General features: G+C 37.0%; 1 pseudogene; it reads left to right on the top strand.

Annotated features, from left to right (window-relative positions):
- Positions 1 to 14198, top strand: part of LOC102496794 (histone deacetylase 1 pseudogene) — a 34350-nt pseudogene extending 20152 nt beyond the window's left edge.
- The last annotated feature ends 520 nt before the right edge of the window (positions 14199 to 14718 follow it).

The raw sequence follows: 14718 nt of genomic DNA on the forward strand, positions 1-14718 counted from the left end.
AGAGGAGAATGGAGGAGAAGGGATTGCGGCATGGCCAACCCCCTTGGGTGTGATTTCTCGCTTCCTGTCTCTCTGTCTCTCTCGGTCTGGTGAGCGCACGCACCCTATAGCAAAAACCTCTCAAAAAAAAAAAAAAAAAAAGAACATGGATAGGACTTTTCCTTTTGGTCAGTCATTCATTGTTGAATGGCCTGGCACTCTTTAAGTAGGGCTATAAGTTTCAGTCACACCGAACTACTTTTCATCTCACAAACATGTGTTTCATTTCTCTCTCCTGTGCATTTGTTCATGTTGCTTTCTCCATCTGAAATTATCTAATTCTGCAAACTCTGTATTTCTCAACTCTACCCATTTTCTTACTTGACCATTCACATGACAATTACTCTTTGCAACTTCTTATTCACTCTAGGGGGAGTTAATTCATTTTTACTCAAAGGACAATTCATCAAACTTGTGATACTTGTTCATTAATGTGATTGTTACTTGTGTACCTATTGTGCTTCCCTGACTACACCGTAACTTTCTACCTCATGTAAGACATTACCTTTCACATATTAAACCTCCAGTACTTGAATTTTCAAAATTTTCAGATATGTAAGGGATAATATTATGGAAATTTACCATAGATAGGCAAGAAAAGGGAAAAATGTGGAAGAACAGAATTGAAGACACAAAATTCAACAAGATAAATGAAGCTATCATTTCTTTTTAAATATGAATAAGGAAATACCATAGCAAGACACTTAGTACATTTTGTTCATTAATTTAAAATTTGACTAATCTCTAACATTTGTTCGTTCACTTTTAGGAGAATTTCTACTCAACTATAAACATCTTTATTGCTAAAATAATAAGTTGAGCCAATACAGTTCTCAGGATATGGAAAATTTAGTCCCGTTTCAGCCTCTTTATTCACTTATCTGGTGGCTCATGCTTGTAATAGTTTCTAATACTGCGGTATTCACGGGCGCTAAAACAGACTGAGCAGGAATTGGTTACCAGTGTAACCAAGACATAAAGATTCTCAGCTGTGTTTTGCACATTGTTCATTGTCACAAAGAAGGAAATGAATGCCTTAGTTCCCATCCACTTTCTTTTACTTTCTCAAATTAATTATTGTATAAGCTTTTCACTTACCCATCCTGCAGCAACCACTGCTCCATATTTTAAAATACCAATCCAAAGAGAATTCTCTTTTTGAGTCTCTATTAAATAAGAAAATAATTCTGCCTATGACTTAACTAGACAACTTAAAAAAAAAAAAAACAGTGACCCAACTGCTTTCATAAAAGGTTAGAGTAAAGCGAGGGGGATGAGTCTATTTCTGGCATCTCATTTGTCTCCATCTCCTTGTCTCTAAGGCAGAAAGAGGTGCAGGCACTCAACAAGTAGTCCATCCCCTCTGAGACTCCAGATGCTCTATGCCATCTGTCAGGTTAGATATAAAATGTAACAACATCCATGCTTAAGTTTCACCGAAAAGATTACATAAGAGTAATCAAGTTCAGTCTCTGTTGGGCACTTGATTAAATATTCAAAATGATTAGACCACTATATTAAAAAATATATAGCCTATGGAGAATAAGCTTCAATGAGTGAATCAGTCCTTCTCACACGGAGATCTTAGGGAATTCACCATGCCTTGTGACCTCATGCATCTTTCACTTTATGCACCAAATTCACCAGCTTACCAGTATCTGCAGCCACACCATCTGCCTTCTCTCACGTAAGACTGATGGCCTCTCTGGGATCCCATCTTCTGTAGTCCCTCGCTGTTCCCATAAAGTCCTGTAATATCAGCATCACCTGAGCAGAACCTCAGCTCATCTCTACCGATACCCTAAGACCAACTAACTCAGAACCCTCAATTAACTATTACCTAAGTGATTCACATATACATTAAAATGTGCAAAGCTTAGCTCTGGTCTACTCAGGAGCTTTATTCCTGCAATACTATCTTTTTTCTCTAAAGGAATGAGATTCTAGTCACTTAATTATTAGTAAAGGCAAGAACACAAGTTACTTTTATGATTATTTTAATAAAACAGCATGTACCAGTACATTCCTATTCAGAAAACTTGTTAAGACTAGAAATATGCCCTATAGAAAACAAAAGTTTATGGGGCCAGCAGGTGGCATAGTGGTTAAGGTGCTGAACAACCACATGATTGACTATGATTCGAATCCCAGACCCAGTAGCTTGAAACTCACACAAGGCATATGTGCGTGTGTGCCCAAAATCCCAAGAGGAGACTGGAGCAGAGGAGATTGCTGGATGGCCATTCTCACTGGGGAGTGATTTCTCACTTTTGCTCTCTGTGTCTCTGGCAACTGTACATGCCCTACAGCAAAAATCCCCCCCCTAAAAAAAAAAGTTTACTTTCTTTGTAACTTTTATGCACTTTACCTTGTGCATCAAAGCAGAAAGTGAATGGAATGAATCATACCTTTTTTTAAAATTTAGGAATAGAATGCACTGCTTTGCACTATCCTTTCAGTTTCTAAGTTCCTCCAATAATGAATTTTTCCTTCAAAGTATCTAATCATATATGCATTCTCAATGTACTTTAAATCATCCATGTTTCATTAGTTTCAGGGCTTCATCTCCCTGTGGTCATGATAATGTTCTTTCGTGTTTTGTTTCAAATTCATTCTCATCTACATAAAAAAATAATGTAATAATACAAAAGCTTCAGATAATTATATTATCATCTGATTCTTACAGCTCAGTGGTGCAGGTAACATAACCATCTTCATTTTTTATGTAAGGGAATGAGGCTCTGAGAAGTCTGATAATCAATCCAAGGTCCTAAACCTGGTATATAAATGACAAACCCTGTATTTCAAGCCAGTTGTGTTGATTCTAACTGAACGTATAGAAGTAATTTTTTTCCTGGCATCTCAGATTAAATCTACTAAAACATAACCTTCTTTTATGGGATCTGTATCTCACAGATTTTTCCTTTCAGTCTATAATGATAATAATACTCAACTCCTGAAAACGCACACCTGAAATTTCCATTTGCAATATATTTTATAACAACATGCTTTGTGCGTGAGCATGTGTGGGCACTTTGAAGTAAAGGGAGTGAAAGGAGAGGGAACATTGTTACCAATTCCTGGAGGCTACTGAACTTTTCCTTTTATGATTACTACTCTAATTTATGCATTTTAATGCTAAGATAATTTTTGCACTGCATTTTGGAGGAAAGAGATTAGCACTCAGCTGACTGCAGAGAATGTTGACTTCCATTTTCTCCTTTGGGTTGAGTAGAAACCCTTGAGGAAAACAATAACATGTAGGACAGTCTCATGATCATAAATATTCAATTCCTGTCTTCTTTTTTAAAGGCAGGAAATATGGAATTTTACAGCCACAAATAAGCTCTAGGTTTTCTTAGAGACACTGTATGTATGTATGACCCGTCTTAACTATCTTCCTTAAAAATCATTTGATATTTGATATTTCCATGAATGGCAAATGTGCTCCTGGGATAGAATACTTTAAATACTATTTCCTAGATATCTTTTCCTTTTTATTCACCAGATCTTAAGAATTACTTTACAAAATTTTACAATTTGATTAAAAATTAATATAACAGCTGTAGTCCACCAAAGGGGAAAGACCCAATAAATAATGTATACGGCAAACTATCTAAGGAATAACTAATAAGTTTAGATCTATGATAAATTATTAACAACTAAGTAGCATATGTGATTCTGTTATTTTGCTTAAGTTTGGAGTGTTTCTGCTTTTATGAATTTGGCAATAGCTTTCTTTACAGAATCCAAGGTATGAAACCCAAAACTGTGAGAGTAAATTGGAAGTCTTAAAAAACAACCAATTTTTGACATTTTCCAAAGTGTAGAAAGGAAATATCTCTTGAAATTCATTACTAGAAATCTTGGACTTAATGTGGACTTATTTTGTTGGTCATTGTGCTAAAGGTTTCACATGATACGTTGCCCTCAGAAGGACTTGAGAAGTAGGACTTTTCTCACTTCACCTGCCCAAGGTGATGAGTTAGCAAGTGGTAGGGCTGACTGGAAGGTCTTCTTCTTAAAAAGAGGAGGAAATCACTATCATTTGTATGAATTGGACCTCCACTCAGAAAGCTAAAATTTTACCTTCTGGACAATGCACAAACCCTTCTTTTAAAATTATTTTGTCCATAATATATATGGAGAGATTATATATCATCCTTTGGTAGAAGTATCAGGCTATAGATATGATATATTAGTGGTATCAAAAAAAGTATATTAAAGTAATCACTAATGGGAATATTTACACCTCAGAAATTGGGACATGCTACAAATCAGTGTTTGACTTTCCAGAGAGTCAGTTCAACTTTTACTGGCATAGCGTCACCTGGAGGTTACACATCCCCACATCTGCTAACCTAAAATTGTCTTATACTTACTCTGTTATGATGTGAGATCAGGATGTGGTTACAGCTGAGGCAATTTAAACTTCATGTTTATTGATAATAATTATTATTAATATTAAAAGGTAGCCTATGCAATATAGTAGAAAGAAAATTAGATAAGGACTTAGAGTACTTTTCTATTCTTTGAATCTTTCTCTAAGAAGACTTGGAAAGTCATTTAATTTTCTCCACATCAGTGAAAGAGAAAGTATAAAGCTTACACTATCTACCTCAGAATCAATATATGACTTAAATGTGGTATCTACAAAAACATGTTGAAAGGTAAAATTTCAAATGTCAAATCACTTTCTTCTTAGAGTGTATTAACATTTTCGATTATTTCACATCTCATTCTTATAATCACAACTTTGTGATATGGGAGACAGATATTATTATTGCCATTTTGCATACTGCCAGCAAAGAGGAAGATTTTCTAAATTCCTAGTTCTTTTTCAGTGGGAAATGTGCCCCTTGGTAATATAGCCATTCCCTCATTTGCTGATAGCTATTGCCCTGTTTCTATCTCCAGTTATTCTGTGGTGTTCTGGAAAAGAGAGCAAAGAATAGGAAACCATCCCAAAAAGAACAAATGTTGGTTCAAATTTACATTTTCTGTGTAATGTTTTTAATATCAAAGAAAACTAGGTGATAATTCACTGAGATAGCACATCCGTCAGCAAAAGCTCATGATTTTAAAAAAATCAAAAGCAGCATTTTAAGTATAAAAAGTTTTAAGATATCTAAATTTGAGGGGGGAGTTGCCAATTATCTTCAAAACTAAAAAGTATAGCTGCAAAGAACTTTAAAAGGTTTCAGCCTGGGGCTGGCAGGTGGCATGGTGGTTAAGAGTGCTGGAATCCCACATGACTGACTGTGGTTCGAGTCCTGGACCTGGCAACTTGCTTTCTTACTTTCTCTCTCTCTGTCTCTCACTCTGTCCCTCTCCAGTCAAATTAAAATAAATGAATAAAGTTAAATAAAATAATTCTTTTTTAGAAACTATTTTAGCTAAAAATAAACAGTGACAGAAAATGAAAGATTAACATAAAATGATTTTCTTTTTATGAAGGAACACTTTAAAATAATGTGATAAAAATCTCAGTTAGGCAAGGAAAAAACCACTCTATTAAGTAAAGTTAATTTAGCTCATTTTTCTAAGAAAGAATACAAATAATTTGAAAATAAACTCAGTACATTTTAATGTAAATAATAACTTCTTTTTGATAGGTCTTAGTGACACTATTAATTTAACAGCAAATTATACAACATTAATAAGAAAATCTCTGATTCTGATATTTAACATGATGACTTCTTGTATTCTTTGAGTCTCAGTTCATCTAACATTTTAACACCTCTCATGACAGTGTTATGACTTTCTTAAACAACTTTCCATAATTGGAGATTTCCCACCTGCAATTCCTTGTTATGGGCAATTGTGTCGGTATCCCAACCACCTCTGACTCCTTTCACAGCCCCTGAGCATTAGGAAGCTCCTGGCAGCTTCCACTGGCTGAGGTTCCATCTCCCCTTTATTTGGTCTGTTGGACAGAATCTATGACCTCCTATTGTGTGTTTTGCTTCCCACATTTTTCACAAGTTTTCCTTTCCCTTAAAAAACTCTGGGAGCTCCATTATTTATCAAAACACAGCCCTACATTCTATTGCCACAGGCTGGCCCAGTCAACTCCCAAGCTTTGGCTGACAAATTTACTGTGTCACTCATATTATGCTTGTGTTTGGGAGAGGGAGAATGGATCACATACCAAATTCTCCAGGCAATTCTTTGGAAGTCCAGTTCTCAAAGAAGAAATCCTCCCACTATGTCCCCCTAAAAGGAAGGAGGTGAAATATCTAGGACAACTCATTACAAAACAACCTTCAAAATTTCTTCCTAATTTCTGAAGCTGACCTTTTTATGTCATTACATAATATGGGCCAACAAGAGATTTGGTGGTTAAGGCACTGGCTGGCACATGGCTCCCACATGGTGGTTAAGGCACTGGATCCCACATGGCTCACATGGCAGTTCAAGTCCTGGAACTGACATCTTAAAAAACACATGAGGCACATGTGCATGTACTTCCAAACTCCAGAGAGGAGAATGGAGGAGAAGGAATGGTGATGTGGCCATCCCATGGGAAGTGATTTTTCACTTTCCCTTTGTCTCTGTCTCTCTCTCTCTGGTGAGTACATGCACCCTATGGCAAAAATCTAAGTATATAGATATAGATAGATAAGAAGTAGGAAGTCATCTAACCAGTTTCTTGTCACATCTTCTTTGCAAGTTCTGTGTCTTATCCATTCCGTAACAAAATACCATAAGCTGAGTAGCTTATAACAATATAAATTTATTTCTCACAGTTCTAAAATTCAGAAAATTTTATGTCAAGTCACCAACAGATTCAATAGCTCATCAGGACACACTTCTTGATTCATAGATGACTGACTATAACTTCACATGACAAAAAAGGAAAGGAAGCTCTCTAAAGTCTCTGTTATAAGGGCAATCGCATCATTCGTGATGGATCTACCCTTATGACCAAATTATCTCCCCAAATGCCCCACCTATTAATACCATCGCATTGGGAGTTAAGATTACAACATATGAATTTTAGGAGGACACAAACATTCAAACATTCTGCATGGTAATGTTTAGCACCTGAACTAAGATTTTATTTCACATAAATATATATATATGCATGTGTATGAGCAGTTATAGAAATTACACATACACATAAACACACAAGAGAAAAGATTTCAAAAAAGGTCATGAAAAATGGGATTAAAGCACAGGGTTTTTTTAGTGCAAAAATTAATGTTGAAATTCATGCATAGTTTTGTTGTAATATGCATTTTTCATGAACTTTTTGGAGAACCCCCTCATATACACAGCTTAACTAAACATGGATACATAAGGTCTAGCCCATCATACTGACTTTCACAGCTGTGTGGTACAGAAAGAAAATGAAATTTTCTTTAAAATAATCCTTTCTTGGAGTCCTCAGAAAGGAAGAAAACAAGGGAAAATTTCTCTAAAAAATATGTCTGCAATAAAAACAGATTAAAAGAAATGAACTCATGAATGGATCTCATGTAAAAGACTGAAATGCCAAATTCTCAAATGCTAACTAATTTCAGGAAGGAACATGACTGCATACTATAATAATGATAAAGGGCACTGCTACAGAGTTAAGATTTGTTATAGATTTGCTTTGAATATGTAAAAGGGCATTTTATATCCCTGTCTGATAAATAAGTTTAGAGCTTTGGGACAGTGGTGAAATTATTAACATATGATTTTAAAAAAGAAGAAAAAGACCTTGAATTTGTTTTCCTTTTCACAGAAAAAAAAAATCCACTAATAAGAATTTGGGGCCTCTGATAGATTTTAAGCATCTAGACACTTTAGATGAGTCCATGTCTTTTGAAATAAATTGCATAAAATATTACTGAGAAAATCTAGAAATGGTATCAAGGAACTTCAGTCAATGATCCATCCAAAAACATTTATCAAGAGTGGGGGAAGTTCTGTAAGTCCAAAACAAACAAACAAAAATGCAGTTCTAAAAGAGCTAAAAGAAAAATTGATCATTTTGATCAATACAGATTATTAAAATGATTATTCATTATCATATTAAAAGGAACTTAGTAACCAAAAGAACTCAGCATGACCTCACTAGCTTTATTCTAAGTTTAAATAATTTCATTTTCTTTTAAATATACCTATGTTTATGGTTGATCATAAATGCAATAGGTATATCTATATCTTAGAACAAATATTTAATAATATTCTTAAAAACAGCATAAAATGATAAAGAATATTGACAAAATAAAGTATATTTATTAGTTTGAGGGTCATTGGTGCTGATTCTAATCAATTTGACTAGAGAGGGATTGTGATCCTTTATTTATTCACAAGTATCGAGTGCATTGTTGCTGGTTTCCTTCTGAAGGTAGGCTTTCTCAATTGTCTAGTCAGTCCAGGAATCTAGAGATGGTATGGTTTTCCTGGGAATAAGCTTGCTTGGCAATAAAATCTCTAGGGGACAAACAGGATGACCCTTCCTGAAAGAATGCACAAGGAAATATTTCTAATCTCCTCATTTACTGCTTTGCTTCCTACAAACAATGCTAGCACTCATGACATGTAGTCACATAGTTCATTTCTTTCAAAGCAGGTATCTCCCTGTTGTTTTAGAAAAGCATACAAAGCAAATATAAATAAATTCCAAATAAAGGAGTTTTTCTTTTTAATTTAAATTTGAGATATTATATAATCTTGCTGCAAACAGGCAATTTATCTATGGAACAAGGGGAGCCATACTTCATTTTAACAGACAATGAAACAGTCTGTCAATCCCATCTGTTTCCCATAAGAAGGGGAAAAAATGTTACATATGGTGTTCATGGAGCCTGAGGCCTCACAGAACATGTCTCCAAAGCTTTACCTAAGAAGTAGAATTTAGCAATATGGCTTAAGTAAGTAGATTTTATTTTCTTTTAGACACTGTGGGTGTCTTTTTTCCACATCTTTCATCTTACGTATTGAAAATTTTTCAAAGAATATTAAAGATATGTTCATTGATTTGGGTTGGACAAATTGACTTTTCAGTAGTGTGTTTTCCTTGGCAGGGTATTATGTTATTAGAACAGTAGCTACAGTTGGTAAGTTTAGACTTAGATTTCAGATAGTCACATATCTATGAGGCTGAGTCGTTAATCATTTAGACAATTAAATTCAATAGAGAAAATAGTTGCTATAATTAATGGTAGCAAATGAGCAAACAACTGAAATTGACACTAGCTAACTTAAGGAAAAGAACTTGAATTTTTAGTAATGTTAAGTGTGTCATAAAATCTAAGACAGAACACAGCATACAGGCTTCAGAAGGCAGAAACCAGGTTAGATCTGAGATTCTCATTAATGAGAAACAGTAGGCAGACTCTTTGGAGTTCTGCCACCACAATAGCCTCCATTCTTTTGGTGCTTCTTCCCAGCTTCAAATTCTCTCTCTCTTTTTTTTTTTTTTTTCCCGGCTTAAAATTCTCTCTCTTTTTTTTTTTTTTTTTTCCTCAATTTTTTTTTTTTCATCGTGGAGAGGTTTTTGCTATAGTGCACATGTGCTGGCCAGAAAGACAGAGAGACAGAAAGCAAGAAATCACCCCCCCTAGGGGGGGATGGCCACACCACAATCCCTTCTCCTCCATTCTCCTTTCAGGATCTTGGGGATGCACGCACACACGCAAAATGAGTTTAAGCCACCAGGTCCAGGATTCGAACTGCAGTCAACTACATGGGAGTCCACTGACCTAGCCATTATGCCAACTCCTGGTCCCCCCAGCTTCAAATTCTAGAGGGGGGGAATGTGATTGGCTGGACTTCAGTTACAGTTTCACATCTTAGATACAGTAGGAGCTACGGCAATTTATAGCTGACGGTCTGAATAGGACCACTAAGAAATGGAGATTCCACCAAAAAAATAAAAAACTATTGCAAGGTCTCTTTCCCAGAAGAGAGGACAGGAACATTAAGCAATCAATAACAGATATCTATTATAAAAAGTATACTTCAATGACCCAAACATGGTGGCACAGACAGCAGGATGCAGCTCTGCAATCTTGGAGTCACATGGCCTATTGAGTTGGAATTTCAGGTCAACCTATACTCCAGGTCAAGGATGCCCATGATCCTTACTGGCTGGAAGATGAGGGGAGAGGCTTGCCATGTGACAAGATCCTGTTGTGGGTGCCTGAGTTTTTCTCATACATACTCTATTAAAGAAATAAACATTTAAAAAAATATATATATATATATTAAAATTGGCTTACAGCATGTATAGGTTGAATGTTGTAGTACATTAATGATTGAATTCTAGTTATTAGATTGAGTGATAAATACATAAATGTTCATTTATTATGTAAATAAAAAATAAGAAAAAAGGGGACCATGCCTCGACTAATTATAACAGTGTGTTACGAAGGAATAATTATTATTAATAGTATACTGTAAATCTGCGGTATAAAAAATAAACAAAATCAAATAAAAAATGTTAAATGTTAACATTAGAAAAATCATGTATGCATATCTTAAAGAACATATTATGTACTGCAGAGATGTACAATGATTAAATGAAATTAATATAAAATACAAATGAAAACAAACAGAAAGAAAAATCATAACTGAACAGGTGCATTTGAAAACTTAGGATTATTTATATGTTATTATTTCTAAACAACCATATGCTAAATAATGAGATGTTCAAGCAGCCATAAAATTGTCCAAATTCAGAACTCCCCCAACTTTCTTAAATCACAAATGGCAAGCTTGTCTTAGCTAGTCTTAGTCTTCAGTTCTTTCATATCAGTATTAGAATGAGCTTGTCAAGTTTAGCACACACCTACATACACACACACAAACCCTATTGGAACTTGTATTGGCATTATATCGAATCTCTGGATTGCTTTCAGGAGACGCAACATTTATGCAATTATTCAACTTTCTTGTTCATGAACATCCATTTCATCTCTCTTTTCATTTCATCTTATCCTATTTTGTCCTACCTCTCCATTTATTAAGTCATCTTAATATGATTCCATGTTTATACTTTCCTGAGTAGAGGGCCTGTAGAATATCTGTTAAACTCATTCCTACTATAGTCTGAAGTTAGTGATCCCGTATGTTGGAATCTAATATCCAGTGTGATTTGGAAGGGTGGATACTTTGGGAAGGGATTAAGCCATAAGGGCTCCATCTTGACAAGTGGGATTAGTAATCTTATAAAAGACTTGAGGGAGCTTCCTAGGCCCTTTTTGCCCCTTCGTTCATGTGAGGACTCAACAAGAAACCATCTCAGAGGCAGAAAGTGAGCCCCCACCAGACACTTGATCTCCTGGTGCTTTGATCTTGGACTTACCAGCCTCCAAAACTGTGAGAAATAAATTTTTATTACTTAAAAATCATCCAGCCTAAGGTGTTTTGTTACAGCAACCCTAAAGGACTAAGACAATCCTTCAGGCATTTTACAGTTAGTGTTACCATTATAAATGATGTCTTTTCTTCACATTATTTTTTCTAAGTGTTTCTTATTTGCATATAGGCATGCAATTGGCTTTGGTACAAATTAAGTCTTGCTAAGTTCTATCATTTCTAGTTATTTAACTGTATAGTCTTTTGGCTGTTTCATGTATACAATAAAATTGTTTTCAAAGATTGACAGTTTTATTTCTTCTTTTCAAATTCATATGTTTTTATTTTTATTGCACTAACTAGAGTACTCAAGGTAATGTCAAAAAAGCAATAAAATGGTAAAAGCAGGTACCCTTGTCTTGCCCTAAATTTTAAAAAGAATGCTTACAATTTTTCATCTAGAGTGTTTGTAGACATTCATAATTATATTAAGAAAATTATATTACAAGCTTAGTTTTTATCATGAATAAATACTTAATTTCATTGCACATATGTTGTACATATGTTGAGATGATTTTCAGATTATTAATTTCTTAATGTGAAGATAATTAATGATGGAATTTCCAAACTTAAGCCATACTTACCATCCTTGGAACAAACTCAAGTAGGTCATAACGTATGTTCTCTTTATACCCTTTTAGGGTTAGGTTGTAAAAATGTTGAATAATAAATGTTCACCTATTTTAATAATTAAAATAGATTTAAAAAATTTTTTAACATTTGTTTTCTCTTCATGCCTTTTTTTTTCAAGATAGATTTTTGCTATAGCTCTCTGGAGAGACAGAGAGAGAGAAAGCAAGAAATCACCACCCCGGGGGAGTTAGCAGGGGGAGGAGAATAGCCATTCCATAATCTCTTCTCCTCCATTCTCCTTTCTGGATTTTGGGCATACACACACACCTGCCCAGCTTGAGTTTCAAGTCACCAAGTCTGGGACTCCAACTTCAGTCGCCATGTGGGAGTCCAGTGCCTTAACCAGTAGGCCACCTGCTGGCCTCTTATGCCTTTTTTTATTTATTTTTTAAATGAAAGAGAGAACTCAATAAGAAGGAAGAAAAAGAGAGAAAAAGAGACAGATGTTTTTGACAGGGTTTCAATACATTGTAGTTCTCTTCCAGTTTCCTTCTCAGCTAGGGCTAAACCCAAGCACCCCTGCCAACAGTCTCTTTTTAGTTCTCACTAGAAAGCAAACCTACACAAGTGACTCGGCTCCGGGACATGGCAGCCTCTGTGCTGCAGGTGGCGGAGGAGAAACCACTGCAGCTGCTCCAGAGCCTGCCACAGAGGTAACCCAGGCAGAAGTGGGGATCAGCGCAGGGCCGCGGCGGTGACAGGTGCGGAGGGACCAAGGAGGACACACCCTCAGGATGCTCCTCTTCCCTTTGGCTGCGTTCCCTTCTGCTTCAGTGCTACTCGTTTTGTGGGAGGTATCAAGAAGTTCGAGAGAGATCCATTCCAAATTCTGCTGAAGAAGAAAGAGTTGACCCTTGAAAGGATGGTGTTTTAGAATAATTCTGAAAGAGGCACCCCCACAAAGCCAACACCAAGGAGATGATCAAGTACCACGGCGACCACTGCAGGAAGTTCCTGCGCTTGGTCCTCATGACACCATTGTTGTCAGAGTACAGCAAGCAGCTGCAGAGCTCCAACGTTGCTGAGGACTGCCCAGTATTCGATGGCCTGTTTGATTTCTCTTAGTTGACTCCTGGCTGCTCCATGAGAAGTGTTGTAAACTTAATAAGCAGCCGACAAACATTGCTGTGAACTGGGCTGGGGGCCTGCACCACACAAAGAAGTCCAAGACATCTGGCCTCTATTACATCAATGACACCATCTTGGCCATCCTGGAACTGCTCAAGCATCACCAGAGGGTGCTGTATATTGACACTGATGTTCACCACAGCGATGGCATGGAAGAGGCCTTCTATACCATAGACCGGGTGACCGTGTCCTTTCATAAGCACGGAGAGTACTTCCAAGGAACAGGGGGCCTACGGGATTATCAGGACTGGCAAAGGCAGTATTATGCCATTAACTATCTGCTCCAAGATTGGATCGATGACGAGTCCCATTAGATCATTTTCAAGCCAGTCACATTCAAAGTGATGGAGATGCCCCTGCTCCATGCAGTGTGGTCTTACAGTGTGGTTCAGACTCCTTGTCTGGAGATCAGTGAGGTTGCTTCAATTTGACCATCACAGGGTTTGCCAAGTGTGTGGAATTTGTCAAGAGCTTCAACCTGCCTGTGCTGATGCTGGGAGACAGTGGCTACACCATTTGTAATGTCACCTGGGGATGGACATAGGAGATGGCAGTGACCCTGACACAGAGATCCCTAATACGCTTTCATGCAATGACTAATTCAAATATTTTGGACCAGATTTCAAGCTTCTCATCAGTCCTTCCAACATGACCAACTAGAACACTAACAAGTACCTGGAGAAGATCAAACAGCAGCTGTTTGAGAACCTGTGGATGCAGCCTCACGCGCCAGGGTCCAGATGCAGGCCATCCCCAGGTTGCCATCCCAGAGGAGAGCAGTGAGGATGAATATGACCCCAACAAGCACATCACAATCTGCCCCTCTGACAAGTAGATTGCCTATGAGCAAGAGTTCTCTGACTCCAATGAGGAAGGGGAAGTTGGCCACAAGAACTCTGCCAACTTCAAAAAAGCAAAGAGAGTCAAAATAGAAGATGAGAAAGAAAAAGACCCAGAAGAGAAGAAAGAAGTCAGAAGAGGAGAAAGCTAAGGAGGAGAAATCGGAAGCCAAAGGGGTCAAAGAGGAGGGCAGGCTGACCTGAGCAACCTATTCAGATCTGGCTCCTCACCAAGTTCCCCACAACCTCAGATTTTATAATTTCTATTTCTGTATATTTATATAAAAATATACTAACTATAAATATCCCCAGGGACTAGAAGTGCAGGGTAGCCACACTGGGCCAACTCCCGTAGCAGCTGTCTTGCCACTCATCCCTCCCTGGTTCTTAACTTTGAACCATAAAGGGTACCAGGTCTGGGTAGAAGGGATTCTTTTATGTATCCATAAGACAAAAACCTGAAGTGCCAAGTGAAATAGCTTTGGAAAGGTCCCCTTAGCATTGTAGAAGGGATAGTTGGGTCTTTGGGGACCCTGTTCTTTCCAGGCTCCTAAGGTGACATCAGCCATTTTTGGATGGGTTCTGGTCTCCTACCTTCCCATTCAGGAGCCAGGACCACCCCACACTGCCTGCCCTGTCTGCCCCCAGTTCTGCAGGCAGAAGTGGTAGCTAGTTTCCTTTTCAGAGATACTATTTTCATTTTTGTGAGATTCTTTATAATGAA

The sequence above is a fragment of the Tupaia chinensis genome, unplaced genomic scaffold (genome assembly GCF_000334495.1).
Source record: "Tupaia chinensis unplaced genomic scaffold, TupChi_1.0 Scaffold000179_1, whole genome shotgun sequence".
Classification (NCBI taxonomy): Eukaryota; Metazoa; Chordata; class Mammalia; order Scandentia; family Tupaiidae; genus Tupaia; species Tupaia belangeri.